A 21,222-nucleotide genomic window follows, 5' to 3' on the forward strand; every position below is an offset into this window, starting at 1 on the left:
GGAGGGTTGGGAAGCTGGCTGGAGGTGGAGGTGGTGAAGTTTATAAATCTAATTAAAAATGAAGTTGCATTTCCATTTTCCAAATCCACCCATCCACCAGCGTACTGTGTCACTAGACATTATGTACGATTTTACTTTGCGACAGAAACCATTACATTTAAAAATTCATTACAGCAAGGTGAGTTAGACACATGATGGATGCAGCTTTAATTCTGCCATATATTATTACAGTTAAAATGTAAATGATGAAAAATATTTTGTGCTTATCAGCATTTATGTGGAAATGTGTTTTACAGTGATATATGATGTTATATTTCTATTATTGTGATGAAAAAAAAAGCAATACAAAAAGACGAAGTGTTTATTAAAACATGAAAAAAAAAAAGAAATAAATGGTTTTGCAGCACTGAAGAGATTATAGAAAGTAAATAAGCTAGATCAGACCTGTTTTATGTAGTAATTTTATAGTTTATTTTAATTATTTCAGTTGTAAAATATTGTTATACTGTTAATTAGTTCTGATTGTTCATATTAAACTATTGTAATGCAAATAAATAAATAAATAAATAAATAAAATTAAAACAGAAATAAAAATAAAAATTGTATATACTCATGGTAGAAAAATCAGCAAATGCCTGACATTAGGACAAAGAAAATTTAAAATTTTCATAATCCTACCACTTATAGAAAATCAGTTACATTTAGTATATGTCTTCCCAGCTATTTTTTTATTCTTTACACACACACACAAAACATATATATATATATATATATTTAGGTTCCTTCCAATTCCTTTTGAAGATGAGGGAAAATTTCAAAATGAAACTTAAAGGTTAGATGAAATTTCATTCTCTTTCTTACTCATCCTTTAATTGGCCAGCTTTACAGATGAGAAAACTAAAGCTCAAAGAGAATAGACAGCTTGCCTTCTGAAAAGTCCAGTCAGGACTTGCACTGAGCTCAACCTGACCACCAGTCATCGTTTGCTATGCTATACTCCACACAAGGCAGAATTACCAAAAGAAAAAAAAAAAGTCAGCAGCTAGGAAAGAGAAAAGCAGAGGCAAAATTATTTGTTCAAGGGTAGTTTGGTGAGCCAAGCTGTAACTAATATGGAGGTAGGCTATATCCTAACTGCCTGGCCTGGAGGTCTAGAAAAGATACCCAGGGAGAAATGAATACTTTCAAAAACAACAAATTAAGCATAGAGGGTCAGAATATTATACAAATACTAAGAAGATAGAACTTAAATGTGGCTGAAGAGTTTTTACTACTAAAATAGATTTTTTTCCACAGGAGTCACAACAGAAAAAAGGGCAGTGGAAATTTCTAGAATAAAAAAATTTAAAAAGCAGCTATAAAAGATATTTGGGGAACAATTAGGGGAAATTCAAATGTGGACTGGGATCTGATGACAAGTTAATGTTGATTTTCTCAGGTGTGACATGGAGTAGTGTAATAATGTATGCTACTTTCAAACGGGTGGGAGACTGAGGAAGCTCTGATTATGTCTAGAGAGAAAGAGAAAATGTGGCAAAATATTAACCTATGTCGTATGTGGGTAGAAAGAAAACCGGTGTTCGTTGTGTCATTATTTTGCTTATTTCAGTTTACTTTCAAAATAAAAGGTACGTGTTGGGGTGGGAAGAATTTCCTGACTCCTTTTTCTAGTAAAACTTGCTTGAATGATTGTGAGCAGTGAGCCCCCTCTAGGTGACATCGGTCATTCTAAACATTTTGAGTATTCGGGGAGATTTTTTTTATTTTTAAACCCTGGGCATTGGAAGACCTGGCACTTGTGGCAGCACCAGAGTTTTCTTTTGGGATCATTTAGTGCTGTCTGCCTTGTTCTTCTTTCTTAATTAAGGTATCGTAGGTAGAGGACCGGAGAAGGCAATGGCAATCCACTCCAGTACTCTTGCCTGGAGAATCCCATGGACAGGGGAGCCTGGTGGGCTGCAGTCCATGGGGTCTCTAAGAGTCGGACACGACTGAAGCGACTTAGCAGCAGCAGCAGGTATAGGACAGTGATTCACAGACAGCCGGCACTCGTTAATCAGAATAATCCTCACCTCTTGTAATTACGTTCTTCTAAACAGAAAGGTAACCAATATTGTATTTTTGGCGTCAAGTAGACAGAAAAAGTTCTTTCCCTGGCCGGGAATCGAACCCGGGCCGCGGCGGTGAGAGCGCCGAATCCTAACCACTAGACCACCAGGGAACGCATAACAGAGCCCTCTACAGCAAGTTAGACAAACTGTAAAAAAATGTGACGTAAACTGGGTTGCTGAATGCGGTTGCTTGAACCTCCGGTATTCAAACCTCCTCCCTCTTCCACCTGACCGGTTTCTCGGCCGCTGCAAAGCCGAAGAAAACAAATAATGGAGAACCGGAGCAAATGTAAAGTCCGAATATGGCCGCCGTCTCAGAAACAAAACAAAACCACCAGCACTAACGGGTTATTCTTGGATACGTTCGCGAAAGGCTGCAAAAACGCGTCTGTCAGAAGTGGGATTCGAACCCACGCCTCCATTCGGAGACCAGAATGCCCTAGGGAAAGGTAGACACCTTGAGTCTGGCGCCTTAGACCACTCGGCCATCCTGACACGCTGGGAGGAAGGCGTTCCTGAATGGCCTGCTTTCTGCGACAGCCTGATGCTCTGTCCCGCTCTACTGGGCAGGCTGTCGGCGGATCCACCAGGTCAGGGCGGAGGAGAACCTTGCGCTGGGCGCCTGCGGCCGGCTGCGGAAGAGCTCTTGAAGAATGCCCAGTTTGCAGTTCCTGCCGACTGCCTAACCTCTTAGGTTGGCAGGAAAATCGAGTCAAGAAGCAAGGACAATCCCGCTAGAAAACCAGAGGGTTTAGTGACCATCCGACCCAGCAAAGGAAGGAAACTATAGTAGCAAAAGCAAAAAGAAAGTGCCAGGTTTCTGCCTACCGGGCGACCCGCCACTGCCAGCTCCGGGCTCCCGCCGCACGTGCCTGGCCCTAACTGAGGAAAACTGGCTAGTTGAGTGAATACAAGGAAAGCATATGGAAATAGCTTGCCACAGAGGAAGCAACATGATTGCTGCTGTTGTTTCCAAATTATTAGGGCTTTCTGCCTTATTGACTTTGGCATACCCATCCTTTTAAGACCCACACCTCTTTCTCTACCAAGTCACCCAGTCCTGGCTAGAGATAATGGGGGGCTATCAGTGTTAAAGAAAAACATTACTCATTCATGACACCCCTTAAAGCACTTGTAAGGAAGACTTTATTAAATAGGTAATGTGGGGGATGGGAATCAAGATATGTATGGTTACTACTGCACCAGGGTCTTGCAGTGGGAGAGGTGAGATTGGATTCAACTCTAAGTACAACAAGCGAGACTGGAAATTTATAACCAAAGAGAGAGGTAGGGTGCATTCAGTGGATGAAAAATTACGGGGGTGGGGAGGATTCTGTCCGAAAGGATATCTAACTGGGTTCTTGCTGGAGGTAGACCAGGACATTAGATATCGCCTGGTAGAGGACCAGGAACCCCATTATATATTCAGAGTGATAATATATCAAGGATGGGGTATTCTGGTTAAACATACTTAGCAGGATTTTTGCTAAAATTGAACGTTATAGAGACAAGCATGAAAGTCCAAAGTCAGGCCTAGTTGAAAAATATTTCGGGGGGGGGGGCGGCAGTTTTAACAAAAGAGTGCAAAGAAAGCAAGTGTGCTTTAGCATCAACCCGAAAGTCCCGCTTCTTGTGCTCCAGACCACACACCATTCAATCACTCATTCATTCATTTATTCACTGAGTCTTAATCGATATGTTTTTGTTGTTCAGTCGATCAGTCCTGTTCCACTCTTTGTGGCCCGGTGGACTGCAGCACGGCCAGGCTTCCTTCCCTGTCCTTTGCTATCTCCTGCAGCTTGCTCAAACTCGTGTACATTGAGTTGGTAATGCCAGCCAACCATCTTGTCCTCTGTCATCCCCTTCTCCTCCTGCCTTCAATATTTCCCAGCATCTGGGTCTTTTCTAATGAGTCAGTTCTTTGCATTAGGTGGCCAAAGTATTGGAGCTTTAGCTTCAGCATCAGTCCTTCCAATGAATATTCAGGATTGATTTCCTTTAGGTTTGATCTCCTTGCAGTCAATGGGCTCTCAAGAGTCTTCTCCAACATCACAGGTAAAAAGCATGAATTCTTCCACGCTTAGCTTTCCTTATGGTCCAACTCTCACATCCATACATGACTACTGGAAAAACCATAAGTTTGACTAGACGGTCCTTTGTTGGAAATTGATACAGCCGTGAACAAAGAGGAGGTCCCTACCCTGGCAAACTGACTGCTAATTAAGGGGATAGTCAGCCCAAAGGAAGCTCAAAGTCAGCCTCAAAGTCTGTGAGGACAAAACAAAAGCAGAGCAATGACATGGTGGAGGTCTGTTTTTAGACTGTGATTGTCAAGTAAGATCTCACAGCCTTTTTCTAAAAATAATTTTCAAAAAGTAAAACACATGCTGCTGCTGCTGCTGCTAAGTCACTTCAGTCGTGTCCGACTCTGTGTGACCCCATAGACGGAAGCCCACCAGGCTCCCCCATCCCTGGGATTCTCCAGGCAAGAACACTGGAGTGGGTTGCCATTTCCTTCTCCAATGTGTGAAAGTGAAGTCGCTCAGTTGTGTCTGACCCCCGACCCCACGGACTGCAGCCCACCAGGCTCCTCCATCCATGGGATTTTCTAGGCAAGAGTACTGGAGTGGCTTGCCATTGCCTTCTCCGTAAAAAACATGATTCCCATGCAAATATATAAGTGATGCATGTATCAAGATTTTACTCAACTCATTAATGAGGGTCCCTGTTTGATGTTATAACCAATTCAAAGGAGATTTTGAAGACATTTTTTTTTAATAGACAAGGGAATTTGAAAAGAGATTGCTAACAGATGTGAGATAGGTTGATTTATCAAAGGTATGATAAATGATTTAAGGTATGGTTTGATTTAAGGTATGATTTAAGGTATGGTTTCTACCTTGGGGTTGTTTTTTTTTTCTACCAGAAGTAAATCAGGTGCCTCTCTTCACAAATTTTGTTTGTATTGTGATACATAGGAATCTTTGGCCTTGCTCCCACACAGAAACCGTTTGCATCACTGTCGATTCCTACGGGTTAATTTCTACCCATACAGAACTCTGAAATAGTCAATAGAAGCCAGTCAAAGGTGCACATGGAATCAGATAATCCTCAAAAGAAGTGCTAGACAATGCCAAGCACTCCACTGTAAGGATACCTTGTATCCAAGAGAATCAAAGCCGAACAGCAGTGAAAGCTGTAAGAACACATTTTATCCAAGAACTATTGTAGTAGGAGAAAAGAGACCTTATGTAATAGAACTGGGCTCAATTCCAAATACAGCGAGGAAAATTGGGGATTTATAACTAAGGAGCAGGGTGGGGTCGTGGATGGAAAATGGCTATGAGGAGACATCAAGAGTAGAGAGATTCTTGCTAAACTGATTTAATAAGATTCCTGCTGAAGGCAGGCCAGGGTGATCATCTATTACCTGGAAGATGGGGAGGGGTATGAGGAATTTGTTTAGCTGTGGGGCAGGGTGATCAGATATTAAAGGTAAGGGGATTCTCACTAGAACCCTAAGAGGATTCTTAATAAAATTAGACCATACAAGGCAGAGCATGGAAGCCCAAGATCAAGGTGTAGTTGAAAAGAGGGCTCAGAGGAGACTGACTAAATTTTGGTCAAAGTGGGAATTTTTGTCACTAATAATCTCTTTTCTATTTCCAAGTTTTAGATAATCTTTTCTTTCACATTGGCGCCTTCACTAAAGGGAGGACAGAAGCCCTGAGAGAAGGGGAGGGATGTTTTCCACGACCCTGACAATAATATTCTAATTTCTCTGGTGGTCTACTTGGCCTTCAGGAACTTCTGGCCAGTCTGACCTTACCTCACAGTATCTCATGTACCCCAGTGAGCCAGCTGAATTTTCCTCAACATGCTTAATCAGCCTTCATTCCTTCTAGCTCACCCAGAAAGTCCTGAGAGCCTGGGGGTGGGGGGTGGGGGGTAAGGACCATGGATGCAAAAGAGAAGAAAACAAAATATTTATCTGTGCTTAAGAAGCTCACATTCCAGCAAAGAAAGATGGAAAGTAAAATAATTATATGTGGGGGAGTAATAAGTCCTATGAAGAAAAATAAAGAAAAGGGTAGAGGGAGAGGTAGGTGGTTCAGAAGGTCTCTCAGGATGTGGTTTTTGAGTAGACTGTCAGTGAATGACCAGATAGAATATCTGTGGGGAGAGAGAAGAGCAGATGCAAAGTCCAGCAAAGAATGCAAAACAGACAGCGTGGCAGGGACTGCTTGGTCCCGCCTGTATACTGACACTGAGTAAAGAGGAGCGCTGAGGTTACTAAGATATGGCCTGCATGGAGAGTCGATGGGAGAGCGCAAGAATGAAGCAGAGAACAGTCGCGAGGCCACCGCAAGCTCCCTTGGACAGACCATGGGGCAGCAGGCCGGATGGTGATAGACAGTCAAATTCTGGGTCTATTTTAAAGCTGGAGTCAATAAGATTCGTTGATGCACAAGAAGGAAAGAAGTGGCATGTAATAAGAGGTGTTTGCTGCTGCTGCTGCTAAGTTGCTTCAGTTGTGTCCAGACTCTATATGACCCCACACATGGCAACCCACCAGGCTCATCTGTCCCTGGGATTCTCCAGGCAAGAATGCTGGAGTGGGTTGCCATTAGTTGGCCAGTAGGGAAGCCGGGGAGGAGGCGGATTGTGGAGGGAGAGTATGGTTTTCGATCTTCAAGTTTAAGATGCCTATTAGAGGTGTCAAGTAGCAGATAGATACAAGCATTTAAAGTACTGCGGGAGATATATGAAAGTGGAAACTCATTAGCCAATAAATTGTACTTATCTGTATCCCTGCCATAAAACAGGGAATTCCCTGGCAGTCCAACGGTTAGGACTATGTGCTCCCACTTCAGGGAACATGGGTTGGATCCCTGGTCAGGGAACCGAGATACTGCATATGCAAAGGGAAAAAGGAAAAAAGCCATAAAATAGAATGAGCTCACTTGGAAAGTGAGGCCAAAGACTGAGTCCTGGGACATTCCAGTAAGTTGAGAAAGAAGAGGAAGCTGCATAGAAGGCTGAGAAAGAATGGCCAGTGAGAAAGAAAGAAAAAGAGGAGACTGTGGTTTGTAGAAGCTGCATGGAGAAAGAAGGTAGAGGAGAAAAAAAGTGATCGAAAGTCCAATGCTGCCAAGGGGAGTAAGTTGAGAGCGCAGTGGGTCAGGGTTCTGGTGAGGTTGGAGGAGAGACTGGAGATGGTGACTGGACATACTGATGCCCTTTGGGAGGTGTTCTGCCACAAAGGGGATCAGCAATAAGGAATGCTAGCTGCAGGAGACCACAGAATCAAGGTTTCAATTTATTTGAAAACAGACATTACATGGTGTGTTGTATTGATGGCAATGATCCAGTGTTGTTTCTCTCCTTAGCATTTTTTTGGTCCTCTCTGGCCATGTGGTTTGGTTTTTTTAAAAAACTGAGGAGAAATAGAAATAACATAAAAGTAACTATTCAAAGTAGCATTTAATACATTCACAATGTTGTACAACCACTATCTCTGTTTAAGTTCCAAAATATTTTCATCTTTCCTAAAGGACACCTTGTATCTGTTAAGCAGTTACTCCGTTTTAGTCAGCTTGGGCTTCTGTAATAAAACACTGAAGACTGGGTGGCATAATAAAAATTTATGTTCTTATGCTTCTGAGGGCCCACTCTTATGATCTTATCTAAATCTAATTAGCTCCCAAAGGCCCCATCTTAAAATACCATCACATTGGGAAGTAGGGGTTCAACATGTAAATTTGGGATTGCGCAATTCAGTCCTCAGCATTCCCTATTCCTCCCTTCATCTAGCCCCTGGCAATCACCAATCTGCTTTATATCTCTGTGAATTTACTTCTTCTGAATATTTCATATAAATGGAATTTATATATGATCATATTATATATGATCTTTTATGCAGGGCTCTTTTCACCGAGCACAGACACCATGGAAGTATGCACCCATATTGCAGCATATATCAGTACTTCATTTCTTTTTACGGCTGAATAATATTTCATTGTATGGATATATCACAATTTGTCCATTGACAGACATTTGAGTAATGTTTGCCTTTGTGAATGTGCTCCCATAAACTTATGTGTACGTGTGCTTAAGTACTTATTTTCAACTCTTTGGCTAAATAACTACGAATAGAATTGCTGAGTCATTGGTAATTCTGTTTGGGTCATTGGAATCTATTTTCCAATTGTTGGAAATTGTTGAACAATTTACATTCCCACTGGCCACGTTTGAGGGTTCAAATTCCTCCTATTTCCCCCTTGCCTTTTTTAAAAAGTATGGCCACTCTTACTGGGGATGAAGTGGTTCTTCCAATGGTTTTTTTTTTTTTTTTAAATTTTATTTATTTATTTTTTTGCATTACAATAGTTTAATATGAACAATCAGAACTAATTAACAGTATAACAATATTTTACAACTGAAATAATTAAAATAAACTATAAAATTACTACATAAAACAGGTCTGATCTAGCTTATTTACTTTCTATAATTTCTTCAGTGCTGCAAAACCATTTATTTCTTTTTTTTTTCATGTTTTAATAAACACTTCGTCTTTTTGTATTGCTTTTTTTTTCATCACAATAATAGAAATATAACATCATATATCACTGTAAAACACATTTCCACATAAATGCTGATAAGCACAAAATATTTTTCATCATTTACATTTTAACTGTAATAATATATGGCAGAATTAAAGCTGCATCCATCATGTGTCTAACTCACCTTGCTGTAATGAATTTTTAAATGTAATGGTTTCTGTCGCAAAGTAAAATCGTACATAATGTCTAGTGACACAGTACGCTGGTGGATGGGTGGATTTGGAAAATGGAAATGCAACTTCATTTTTAATTAGATTTATAAACTTCACCACCTCCACCTCCAGCCAGCTTCCCAACCCTCCCTCCCACCACCATTATTTATTTATTATTTTTTTAAAATGAGGCTTTTAATTAATGTTTGACAGAGCTGATTCAGGTTGAATAGACTAAATTTCTTTAAACAAACTTACTTATACTCCAGAGTCCTTTAAAAACTTAATAGCATTTATACATTGAAGGTATTTGATTTTCTTGTAACTAGCACTTCAAATGCAACAAGCATTTGAAGCAACAAGCATTTGACCCAACAAGTAAAACTTTCTACAGTTCATAACTTTTATAAATAAAATAAATTAAATGTACAGTGAATAAGTTCTCTGAAATATTTCAATATTTCTGCAGGTTTAGTAACATCGTAAAATACATTTCAACTAAAATTCACAAATCTAAAAATCTGTTAGGCATTTTTAGGCGTTTTAAGTTGGAAATGAAGACCAATGTTACATCGTAATATGCCAATTACAAATAGTACTTCAAATAGCAAATACTACAGTTTGTCCCAAACTTTAAAAACTATTCATGAACTCAACACTGAACTATTGATGGCTATGAGAATTGTTTCCTAGCCTTTTTGAAAATTTCAACCCATTTACGTTTAAGGTAATTATTGATAAGTACGATCCCGTAGCCATTTTCTTTATTACGTTGGGTTCAAGTTTATACACTCTTTCTGTGTATCCTGTCTATAGAAGATCCTTTAGCATTTGTTGGAGAGCTGGTTTGGTGATGCTGAATTCCCTCAGCTTTTGCTTGTCTGTAAAGCTTTTGATTTCTCCTTCATATTTGAATGAGATCCTTGCTGGGTATAGTAATCTGGGCTGTAGGGTATTTTCTTTCATCACTTTAAGTATGTCTTGCCACTCCCTTCTGGCCTGAAGAGTTTCTGTTGAAAGATCAGCTGTTATCCTTATGGGAATCCCCTTATGTGTTATTTGCTGCTTTTCCCTTGCTGCTTTTAATATTTGTTCTTTGTGTTTGATCTTTGTTAATTTGATTAATATGTGTCTTGGAGTATTTCGCCTTGGGTTTATCCTGTTGGGGACTCTCAGGGTTTCTTGGACTTGGGTGATTATTTCTTTCCCTATTTTAGGGAAGTTTTCAACTATTATCTCCTCAAGTATTCTCTCATGGTCTTTCTTTTTGTCTTCTTCTGGGACTCCTATGATTCGAATGTTGGAGCGTTTAACATTGTCCCAGAGGTCTCTAATATTGTCCTCATTTCTTTTAATTCGTTTTTCTTTTTTCCTCTCTGTTTCATTTATTTCTACAATTTTATCTTCTAGTTCGCTAATCCTGTCTTCTGCCTCTGTTATTCTATTGTTTGTTCCCTCCAGAGTGTTTCTGATCTCATCTATTGCATTATTCATTGTATATTGACTCTTTTTTATTTCTTCTAAGTCCTTATTAAATCTTTCTTCCATCTTCTCAATCCTTTTCTCCAGGTTATTTATCTGTAACTCCATTTTGCTTTCAAGATTTTGAATCATTTTCACCATCAAAATTTGAAATTCTTTATCAGGTAGAGTCCCTATATCTTCTTCTTTTGTTTGTGTTGGTGGGCAATTATCTTGTTCCTTTACTTGCTGGGTATTTCTCTGCCTCTTCATCTTGCTTATATTGCTTTGCTTGGGGTGGCCTTTCCCTCTTCTTGCAGTTTGTGGAGTTCTCTTTATTACGTAGTTTCTTCGCTGTGTGTGGGGTTGGACGGGTGACTTGTCCGGGTTCCCTGGTTAGGGAGGCATGTGTCGGTGTTCTGGTGGGTGGAGCTTGATTTCTTCTCTTTCCTTTAGAAGACAATGGCTGCTTTTCTGGGAGCCTGATGTCCTCTGCCAGTATTCAGAAGTTGTTTTGTGGACTTTACTCCGCATTCAAATGTTCTTTTGATGAATTTGTGGGGAAGAAAGTGGTCTCGCCGTCTTATCCCTCCGCCATCTTGTTCCTTCCTCCCCAGAACACTGGATTCTTATATTCCACTTGATCGTGGAGTACCTCTTCCCAGCTGCTCCAGCAAGGCCCAGCCACTGTACCTTACCTCGGACGAGGGGTATCTCCTCAAGGCTGCCCCTCCTGCTTTGAATGTGGATCAGCTCCTCTCGGCCCTCCGGTGCCCAAGCAGCCACCGCCTCCTGGACGTGGTCAGCTCCTCTCGGCCACCGCCCTAACCCTGGGTGCGGGGCAGCTCCTCTCAGCCACGATTCTGCACGTGGTCGGTTGCGCCGGGAGCCGGGCGTCTCTCGCGTCTGCGCCGCCGGGAGCCGGGCGTCTCTCGCGTCTGCGCCGCCGGGAGCCGGGCGTCTCTCGCGTCTGCGCCGCCGGGAGCCGGGCGTCTCTCGCGTCTGCGCCGCCGGGAGCCGGGCGTCTCTCGCGTCTGCGCCGCCGGGAGCCGGGCGTCTCTCGCGTCTGCGCCGCCGGGAGCCGGGCGTCTCTCGCGTCTGCGCCGCCGGGAGCCGGGCGTCTCTCGCGTCTGCGCCGCCGGGAGCCGGGCGTCTCTCGCGTCTGCGCCGCCGGGAGCCGGGCGTCTCTCGCGTCTGCGCCGCCGGGAGCCGGGCGTCTCTCGCGTCTGCGCCGCCGGGAGCCGGGCGTCTCTCGCGTCTGCGCCGCCGGGAGCCGGGCGTCTCTCGCGTCTGCGCCGCCGGGAGCCGGGCGTCTCTCGCGTCTGCGCCGCCGGGAGCCGGGCGTCTCTCGCGTCTGCGCCGCCGGGAGCCGGGCGTCTCTCGCGTCTGCGCCGCCGGGAGCCGGGCGTCTCTCGCGTCTGCGCCCCTTCCAATGGTTTTGATTTGCATTTCCATAAAGCTTAATATAGGCTTCCCTGGTAACTCAGCTGGTAAAGAATCTGCCTGTGATGCAGGAGGCCCTGATTTGATTCCTGGGTTGGGAAGATCTGCTGGAGAAGGGATAGGCTACCCACACCAATATTTCCAGGCTTCCCTGGTGGCTCAGCTGGTAAAGAATCTACCTGTGGGAGACTTGGGTTCAATCCCTGGGTTGGGAGAGATGCCCTGGAAAATAAAAAGCTACCTATTCTACTATTCTGGCCTGGAGAATTCCACAGACTGTAGTCAGGTTGCAAAGAGGCAGACACCACTGAGTGACTTTGAAAGATTAATATATTTTCATATGTTTGTTTTTCACTAGTATGTCTTCTTTGGAGAAATGTGTATTCCTTCGTCCATTTTAATAACTGAGTTGTTTGTCTTTTTGTTATTCAGTTGTAAGAGTTCTTTGCATATTCTGGATAGACCTTTATTATCTATATGATTTGCAAGTATTTTTTTTTTCCATTCTGTAGGTTGTCTTTTCATTTTTTAAAAAAGATTTGTTTATTTTATTTTCTGCACATAGGCTTTCTCTAGTTGTGGTGAGCAAGAACTATTCTTCATTGTGGTTCGTGGATTTCTCATTGCCATGGCTTCTCTTGTGGCTGAGCACAGGCTCCAGGTACACAGGTTTCAATAGCTGCAGTGTGTGAGCTCAGTAGTTGCAGTTCACAGTCTCCAGAGTGTGGGCTCAGCAGTTGTGGCACACGGGCCTAGTTGCTACATGGCATAGGATCTTTCCAGACCAAGAATCAAACTAGTGTCCCCGGAATTACAAGGTGGATTCTTAACCACTGGACCACCAGGGAAGCCATGTCTTTTCATTCTTCATAATGTCCCTGATGTAGAAATTTTTTATTTTGATTACTTATAATTTTTCTGTTCTTTTGTCGCTCATGCTCTTGGTACCCTAAGAATCCATTGCCAAATCCGAGGTATAAAGATTTATCCCTAGTTTTTTCCTAATAGATTCATTATTTTATCTCATATTTATGTTGTTGATCTATTTTAAGTTAATTTTGGTGTGTATGAGGTAGGGGATCCAACTTTATTCTCTGTATGTGGATGTCTAGCTGTATTAATACCATTTGTTTAAGAGACTATTCTTTCCCCATGGTTCAAAATTCATTGACCCTAGATATTTGGGCTTATTTCTGGTGTCTTAGTTCCATTCCAGCAGTCTATGTCTTCCTTTATTCTAATACTACTCTGCTTTTGATGACCTTTATTATATTTTTGTAATAAGTAAATCAGGGAGTATGAGTCCTTCAATTTTGTTCTTTTTCTTCAAGAGTGTTGAGGATATTCTAGGGCCCTCGTAATTATAGATGCATTTGAGAACTGGCTTTTCTATTTCTGAGAAAAAAATGAAATTTTGTTACAGATTACATCACTATGGGTGATTTTGACTCTTAACAATATTGCATTCCGGGCAATGAATATGGGGTATCTTTCCATTTACTTAAGCCTTTAATTTATTTAAGCAATGTTTTATAGTTTTCAATGTAAGAAGTCTTTTACCTTTCTAGTTAAATTTATGTAAAGGTATTTTATTATCTGGGGGTTATTGTAAATGGTATTGCTGGTATATAGAAATACAACTGAATTTTGTGTGTTTTGATCTTGTATTCTACAATTTTGCTGAACTAGACTTGTTTATTAGCTTTAGTAGTGTGTGTGTGTGTGTGTGTATTCTTTGGGATTTTTAACATACAGGATCATGTCACATGTAATTACAGCAAGTTTTACTTTTTCCTTTCCAGTTGGATGCCTTCTATTTCTCTGTCTTGCCTAATTGCTTTGGCAAGAATTTTTAGCACAATATTGAATAGTAATGATGAGAATGGACATTTCGTCTTGTTTCTGATTTAACCGGGAAGGTTTTCAGTCTTGGCTATGTTCTTAGTTGTAGGATTTTCATATATGCCTTTGATCATGTCAAGAAGGTTCCCTCACATTGTTTTTAAATACATAAGACAAAATACATGAGGTTACAAAGGAAACTAGTTATGTTGAAATTGTTATAAAAATACTAAAATTAATTTGTGCTATAGTAATATATGTGCTTATTTATTAACACATTAAATAACAAGATACAGAGCATTTTGAGTTAGTGATAGTATAAATGACATTCTGAAATACTTACAACTGTAATGTGGTATGAAACTATCTATGATTTTTACTCATGATAGTAAGTCCTGTGGTTTGCTGTCTCCTTTGTTAATGGAAGGAGAGGCTCGATTTTAGCCAGAGTTTATTGAAGATAGATATATAAATTGTTTCCCTTTAAAACTCATAGGTATCTAAATTCTCTCCACTGGAATCTCAACTTAAGAATCCCTAAAGTTGTGAGAAAATTGGTGATAGAAAAGATGGATATGGCTGGCATGGAGGTGTAGGGAAGTGGCAAGCTGTTGTGCCCAGGAAAGGGTTGGTCTCACATTTCCATATAAATGCTACAAGGACAGTAGCAAAGGCTTCTTGACAAATGATTAAGTCTGAAGGAAAGGGGACAGGGACATAAAGATGTGTGCACAGGGAATGGCTACAGTGGTAGAACCTGGACTGGAAGCTGGGCAAAGAGAAGAGGGAGGAGAGAGGTGGAGTGGGTCAGTGACAGGTGTTGGCTGGAGTTCCAGTAGGGCCAAGAGTGGACCAGGAGTGAACTAGAAAGAGAGGTGGTGTTAGAGCAAGATACTTGAAATACCTAGAATACCTTCTGAGAGGAGCTGAAATGTTACCTGGTAGCAAGAAGACACATTTTTTAGGACTATCTGTGCAGGACTAAGAAAAGCTTTAAAGTTATTTGGCTAAATTCTGCATTGACAGGTGGGTTCTTAACCACTAGCACCACCTGGGAATCACAATATATTTATTAAAGGACAAATAAGAATGTGCTACTTGAAGTCCTGGAGGCTCAGTGGTAAGGAATCTGCCTGCCAATACAGGAGACACAGGTCAGGAAGATCCCCTGGAGAAGGAAATGGCAACCCACTCCAGTATCTTTGCCTGGGAAATCCCATGGATTTCCAGTTTCTACCACTGTAGCCATCCCAGCCAGAGGAGACTGGCAGGCTATACAGTCCATGGGGTCACAAAAGAGTCAGACATGACTGAGCAACTCAAAAGCTTGATGCATAAGGATCTTGAGATAGACAAACTGAACTGTAAATCTACAGTTATTTAGAATTTAGACTACTAGGAAATTTTACCTCAGAGAAGTGTTTTATCACTGACATTGTTCATGATTGACAGGGTATAATTGTAATTAAAAAGCACTGACTTATTTGGTTTTATTTTTGTATTTAAATTCTTTATGGTTCTTGTTCTAGCTTCACTGGGCTGCATTCTTGCTGTTTGACCTCCTAGAAGTAGATACACAAATACAAGATAACAATGCAATGGGACTTATGGGGTTTTCTTTCCTTGTTGTAGGGAGCTAGGTTAAGTGGAGCTGATTGGCAGAGCAAGAATTGGGGGCAGGCTAAGGAGGAGGTGGTGCCAGCATAGGTCAGGGTAGGATTTATGGGGTGGAGGATGGAACAATAATGAAGGGTCAGTCATCCGATTTAGAGAGGGTCTTTTCTTTCTGATCTTGGAACTTTGTCTCCTTAATGCCTTTGGGTCCTGCCCTCAAGCTTCCCAGTTGTTTCTCTGCTCTCCTTTGATATTTCTTTCCTGTATCCTGCCCACCACCCCCCCCCCCCCCAAGACAAGATTCTTCCAAAATAAACTGAGCTTTAATATATCAGCAAGGCCCAGACCTTCAGCTAGTAATGGCTTTGGAGATCCTGGAGGACTCACCACTATCACATCTGCTATCTCCTAGGCCCCAGTATATGGTGTAGGCAGGGAGTAGGGGACTCAGTGGGCTTCCCTAGTGGTTCAGTGGTAAAGAATCCACCTGCTAATGCAGAAGATGAGGGAGACACATGTTTGATCTCTGGGTCAGGAAGATCCCCTGGAGAAGGAAATAACAACCCACTCCAGTATTCTTGCCTGGAAGACCCCATGGACAGAGGAGCCTGGCAGGCTACTGTCCATAGGGTCACAAAGTGTTGGACATGACTTAGCAATGGAAAAACAAAGGGGACTCAGTAGGTCTAGATAGGCAGGTTACAAAGAGAGTCTTATAATAACTTCTAAAAAGCCTCCCACCTTTCCATGTTGTACTACAGTGGGGTACATGGCAACGGAATGTTTGCTACAAGCCATTCCCCATGAGCAACAGCCCCCCCGCCCATGTCATTGTTCATTCTGTTGTCATGATCTTAGAGTGTACCAAGAAAATATAGACTTATTTTTAAGTCTCAGTGGAGATGTGAACCATCTCATTTGCTTCCAAAAATTTTCATATATGCTCCTTGAACACCATTTACTTCTTGCTGCCAAGCAGCTTTCGGATCCTATCTGCTTTTTCCAGTGTTCACCAGGAGCTCAGTTTTGCCTTCTAGTCTGAAATTAATGTCTTCAGAATATCAAGACTTTTAACTATTTATCTTGAAATAGTCATCTCACAAATACTGTAGGCAGACTTGGGTTTTCCTGGTGGAGAGGGCTGAGGAGCAAGCATTTTGTTTTAGACATCATGCTGGGTGTCTATACAACCCAGGGAAAAGGTTGGAATAAATAGAGAAAGGTCTTACAACTAAATTTTTTCTCAACACATATCCTCACCTACCAAACACACTTCTCACGTTATTTTACTCCTGGGATTAGTAGCAGGTTAGCTCTCTTCCTCATTTACCAGGCCTTTTAGATAAATAGGGCTTTACATTTTCAGCCCAAATGTAAAACTTTCTAGGTACAGAGAAAATAGATGAAAGACAGACAAGGAAAAGGTGAAAAGACAGAAAGAAAAGGGGGCAAGAATAAGCTGAGGGCCAGAAAGGAAGGAAAATGGGTAACTAGAAGTAAAACAGAAGTGACAGTAAGTGGAGAGAAAAAATAGGAATAAGGACAGAGATGAGAGAGAAAGGATAAACCCATGACGCCAAGCAGGATGAGAGAAAAGCAAAAGGGAATTCTAAATGGAGAGTCCTAGCTTGCCAGGAAACAGAAGAAACATGTAGGGGGCCTGTCTAGGGGTGGGGAAAGACTCTTCCTTACCCTTCAGTCCTAATTTTAGGCTCCTCTTCTGCTAGTAAGCTTGACTTGAATGGCCAGTGTTTTATCAGCACCCTCTGCTTGCCATTCTGGCTTCTTCATCTCTCATATACATTTGAATACACAAGTGCGACAGCGCATCCTGGTACAGAGGATGAAGATAACTAAGAGGGATGAAGATAACTAGAGGGAGCCCCTCTAGGGATGGAGAGGAGGAGACAGGACATTTCCTCTGTTAGAGGAACCCTATCTTTATCTGAGCTTTCCTCACCCATCACATCCACCCCACAAAGCAGCATATAAGACGCCAAGTTCAGATTTTCCCTTTATTTCCATTTTCATCGGGGGGTGAGGTATAAGGTTGGTCCAGGTGCCTGGGTTCTAACCTCACATTTGTTTGGAACTTTGCCCGAGTCCATGACATTTTTGCCTGATTTTCCAATGTTTCTTCCTTTCCTGGTATTTACTCTGGAAACACCTTCATTTCTTCAGCAACACACCAAAGGTCTAGGTGCACGTATCTCTGCTACAGGCTGGATGATAAGCTAGCTATGTCTGTAAATCCACGATTTTCCGCAAGCATTTGGCAACGGGGCCTGTCCTAGGGGGACCCCAAGAGGAGCCCACTCCTTCGGACTAGCGCGGGCAGCGCGCGGGCCACCCGCCGGCCACGCGTCAGGAAGGAGGTGGTGCGGGCACGAAGCGCAACTCTTGAGGACAGGAGCGACCGGAGGGTGGAGCCGATCTCAGCAGTCCCGGTTGCCCTGCGCTCGCCTCTTAGGTCCGCACCCTCCTGACTTAGTCGCGTCACCTCGCGCGCGAGCTGGTTGAAAAGACCCCGCTCCACCACGTGCAGTATCACCACGGCGTCCCTGGACAGGGGCTGCTTCAGTATCTGCAACACAATATCTCCCCGCTACCGGCGTCGTGTGTTCCGCCGCGCCCCCTGCCGCAGCGGCGGAAAGCACCCGTGCTGCTGCAACATTCTGGAGGATAAGTCTCCCGGGTGCCAGCTCCCTTCCCATACATGTCCTCAGCCCTCTCGGGCTGCGTGCGACCTGAGTTTCCAGACACCCGGCTGGTTTCTTATAAATCGTCCCGCCCTGCCCATTTGCCGTCACAGAAGATAGTGTGATTGGGCTCAGGACAAAGGCACCGCCCACTGATGATCAAGGAAAGACAAACGGATAGAGCTCCTGGAGAAGCTAATTGGCTGAAGAAAACAGATGCCAGACGCTGATTGGATGAGAGAGAGACAAAGGGTGGGGTGTAAGACTCTTGCATAGACTTGGGGCCTGAATAGGGCTAATAGTGTCGGTGGGTGTCCTGAAATTTAGGGCATAAACTTCCTGTGGAGTGCTCCTTCTCCACTTTATTATTATTTTTTTAAGTTTATTTAAACTGCTTTGGGTCTTGGTTGCGTGTGCAGGTTTCTCTCTGGTTGAAGGATGTGAGCTCAGTTGCTCTGAGACATGTGGGATCCTAGTTCCCTGACCAGGGATGGAACCCACATCCCCTACAATGGAAGGTGGATTCTTAACCACTGGACCACCAGGGAAGTCCCCCTTCTCCACTTTGAGTCAGGATTTCAGATTAAGGCTGTAGCAATTTGGCTCTCCTTGAATCAGGGGAGTGGGAGGTATTTTTTCTATTTGGAAAGAAGAAGATATTCAGAACTCAGAAGGTACAGTGATAATATCAGAGCATTTCCCAAAGGAGGAGATAAAAAGGAAGCTATGGTGCCATCTAGAATCCAGAAAAAATAAATGTCATGAGGATAAATGTAATGTCCCACCACATGAGCCCCTAAGCCTCCTCACAAGTTCTTCATGGGGAAACTTAGGAACTTAACATGAGAAAAGAAATTGGCAATTTCAAGAGGCTGTAAAGTCTGTGTAACCCAACAGAGCTAAAGCAACAAAAAGCTCAAATTTAATTATAACTTTTGAAATGGGGTGATAAAATGGAATTCTTAGATTGGGCTAAATACTGAAGGCAGTTTGGGCTAAGATCTAAAGGCAGAGAAGAAATATAGAGAATCTCCTCTTCTCATCCATGCCAAAGAAGTTAGTGCTTGTCTTCAGTACCTACAAAGGAGGGTGACTATTGAGAGGCTTGGCTCATCCATTACTTCACTGATGTAAGAAATTGAAGAGAGATTGAGAGGTAAAAAACAGGATTTGTTTGGAGAGGGTTATTGGAGGATTAAGGGGTTTAGAGCTTTAATTTTGAACCATATCAGACTGAGAGAACCAAGAGTGTGCTTGAGTCTCAAATAAAGTAAGGGACTTATTATTATCTAAGAGTAACCAAGAAATATTAAACTTGTTTGTAATTTCATCCATAGGAAAGAGAAAATAGGATTTTACAGATGTCTACTAAGGGACCATGAAGGGAAAGAAAAGATTTATTTTTTTCTGTTTGTCCCCTGTGGAGTCCTGTTCTTTGGATTAATGAAGGATCTTTATTAATTAGTAAAGTATCTGGAATATGTGAGTGATCTTTCCTCCAACCTTATATTAGGCAGACAAATACCATGTTGAGTCATTGGTATCATAATTCAAGGGTATGATATAGGCAGGACATACTGGATTCATCCTAAAGGGTAGTTTATGATTGGATACCATGTCATTTTGACTGTCTAGGCCGCAGAGGAGAAGCCTGGGATAGCCAACAATCATCATATACCAACAACAAACACACAAGCAAATAATTTCTGAGAACTAGAAGTGCTGTGAAGGAAACAGACACAGTGGGCAGAGAATGACAAAAAGGATCTGAGTAGTTGATCTTGGAGCTGAGATTTACATAATAAGAAGGAAAACAACCACATGAAGAGACGGAGAGTGGGTATTCCAGAGAGAAGGGATGCTCTCCAGCGTGTTTGGTACATTTGAGAAATAGTTAAAAAAAAAATGTGGGACTAGTAGGACAGAGTGGACAAAGTGAGGAAAGGTGGGGGAGGCCAGAGAAACAGCCAAAGGTCAGACCACACAGGCCTTGATGTCATAGTGAGGGTTTTGGATTGCACCGGTGACCATGAAATGTTTTAAGCAGGAGATTTTCCTCCTTCCTGCCTTGTGCGGGTGAGAGCAGAAGGAAGCAGATCAACCTAGCAAACACTCTGTAGATGTGATTGTTTTAGGATATTGAGATGGAGAGATTATTTGTATTATCTTTGTTATTTTTGTTCAGTTGCTAAGTCGATTCCAGCTCTTTCCTGGACTGCAGCATGCCAGGCCTCTCTGTCCTTCAGTATCTCCTGGAGTTTGCCCAAGTTCATGTCCACTGAATTGGTGATGCCATCCAACCATCTCATCCTCTGTGCCTTCTTCTCCTCCTGCCTTCAGTCTTTCCCAGCATCAGGGTCTTTTCCAATGAGTCGGTTCTTCACATCAGGTGGCCAAAGTATTGGAGCTTCAGTATCAGTGCTTCCAATGGGTATTCAGGGTTGACTTCTTTTAGGATTGACTTGTTTGATCTCCTTGCAGTCCAAGGAACTCTCAAGAGTCTTCTCCAACACCACAGTTCGAACACATCAATCCATCTGCGCATATCCTTCTTTATGGTCCTACTCTTACATCCTGACATGACTACTGGAAAGACCATAGCCTTGACTATACGAACTTTTGTCAGGAAAGTGATGTCTTGGCATTTTAATATGCTGTCTAGGTTTGTCATAGCTTTCCTTCCAAGAAGAAAGCATCTTCTGATTTCATGGCTGCAGTCACCATCTGCAGTGATTTTTGAGCCCAAGAAGAGAAAATCTGTCACTGCTTCCACTTTTTCCCATTCTATATGCCATGAAGTGACGGGCCCAGATGATCTTAGTTTTTTTAATACCGAGTCTTAAGATTTTATTTTTTGGGATTTTCTAGGTGGGTCCAAACACCTTCACAAATGTCCCTATAAAAGAGAAGTAGAGGGAGATTTGATGCAGACAAAAGGAGAGGTAGCAACATGACTAGAGAGAGATTGAAATGATGTGGCCACAGGCTTGGGATTGCCAGTTCATCACCAGAAGCTACAAGAGGCAAGGAAAGGATTTTCCCCTAGAATCCTCGTAGCAGAAATATTGCCCTGATGACAGCCTCATACTAACTTCAGGCCTTCATAACTATGAGAAAAAAAAAATGTCTGTTGTTTTTAATCACCAAGTTTGTGGAGATGTTACAGCAACTACAGAAACCTAATACAGGTGACCTGGAGTAAGGTTTTAGCAGTGAAAAAAGCTGAAAATTATCGGATTCACAACAAATTTTTGCAGATAGTATCAGCAGTACTAGA

At 42.3% G+C, this 21,222-nt stretch overlaps 2 non-coding genes across 2 annotated transcripts; both read right to left on the bottom strand.

The window, feature by feature from the left end:
• Positions 1-2,149: 2,149 nt before the first annotated feature.
• On the bottom strand, positions 2,150-2,221 carry TRNAE-CUC (transfer RNA glutamic acid (anticodon CUC)). Its single transcript has one exon. It is a non-coding gene; the product is annotated as a tRNA-Glu (tRNA).
• A 279-nt stretch (positions 2,222-2,500) lies between these two features.
• On the bottom strand, positions 2,501-2,606 carry TRNAL-CAA (transfer RNA leucine (anticodon CAA)). The gene is made up of 2 exons: positions 2,569-2,606; positions 2,501-2,546 (listed from the first exon to the last, which is right to left on the bottom strand). It is a non-coding gene; the product is annotated as a tRNA-Leu (tRNA).
• Positions 2,607-21,222: the final 18,616 nt, after the last annotated feature.

The sequence above is a fragment of the Moschus berezovskii genome, chromosome 8, assembly GCF_049115385.1.
Source record: "Moschus berezovskii isolate FMDL1 chromosome 8, NW_MosBer_1.0, whole genome shotgun sequence".
NCBI classification, from domain to species: domain Eukaryota; kingdom Metazoa; phylum Chordata; class Mammalia; order Artiodactyla; family Moschidae; genus Moschus; species Moschus berezovskii.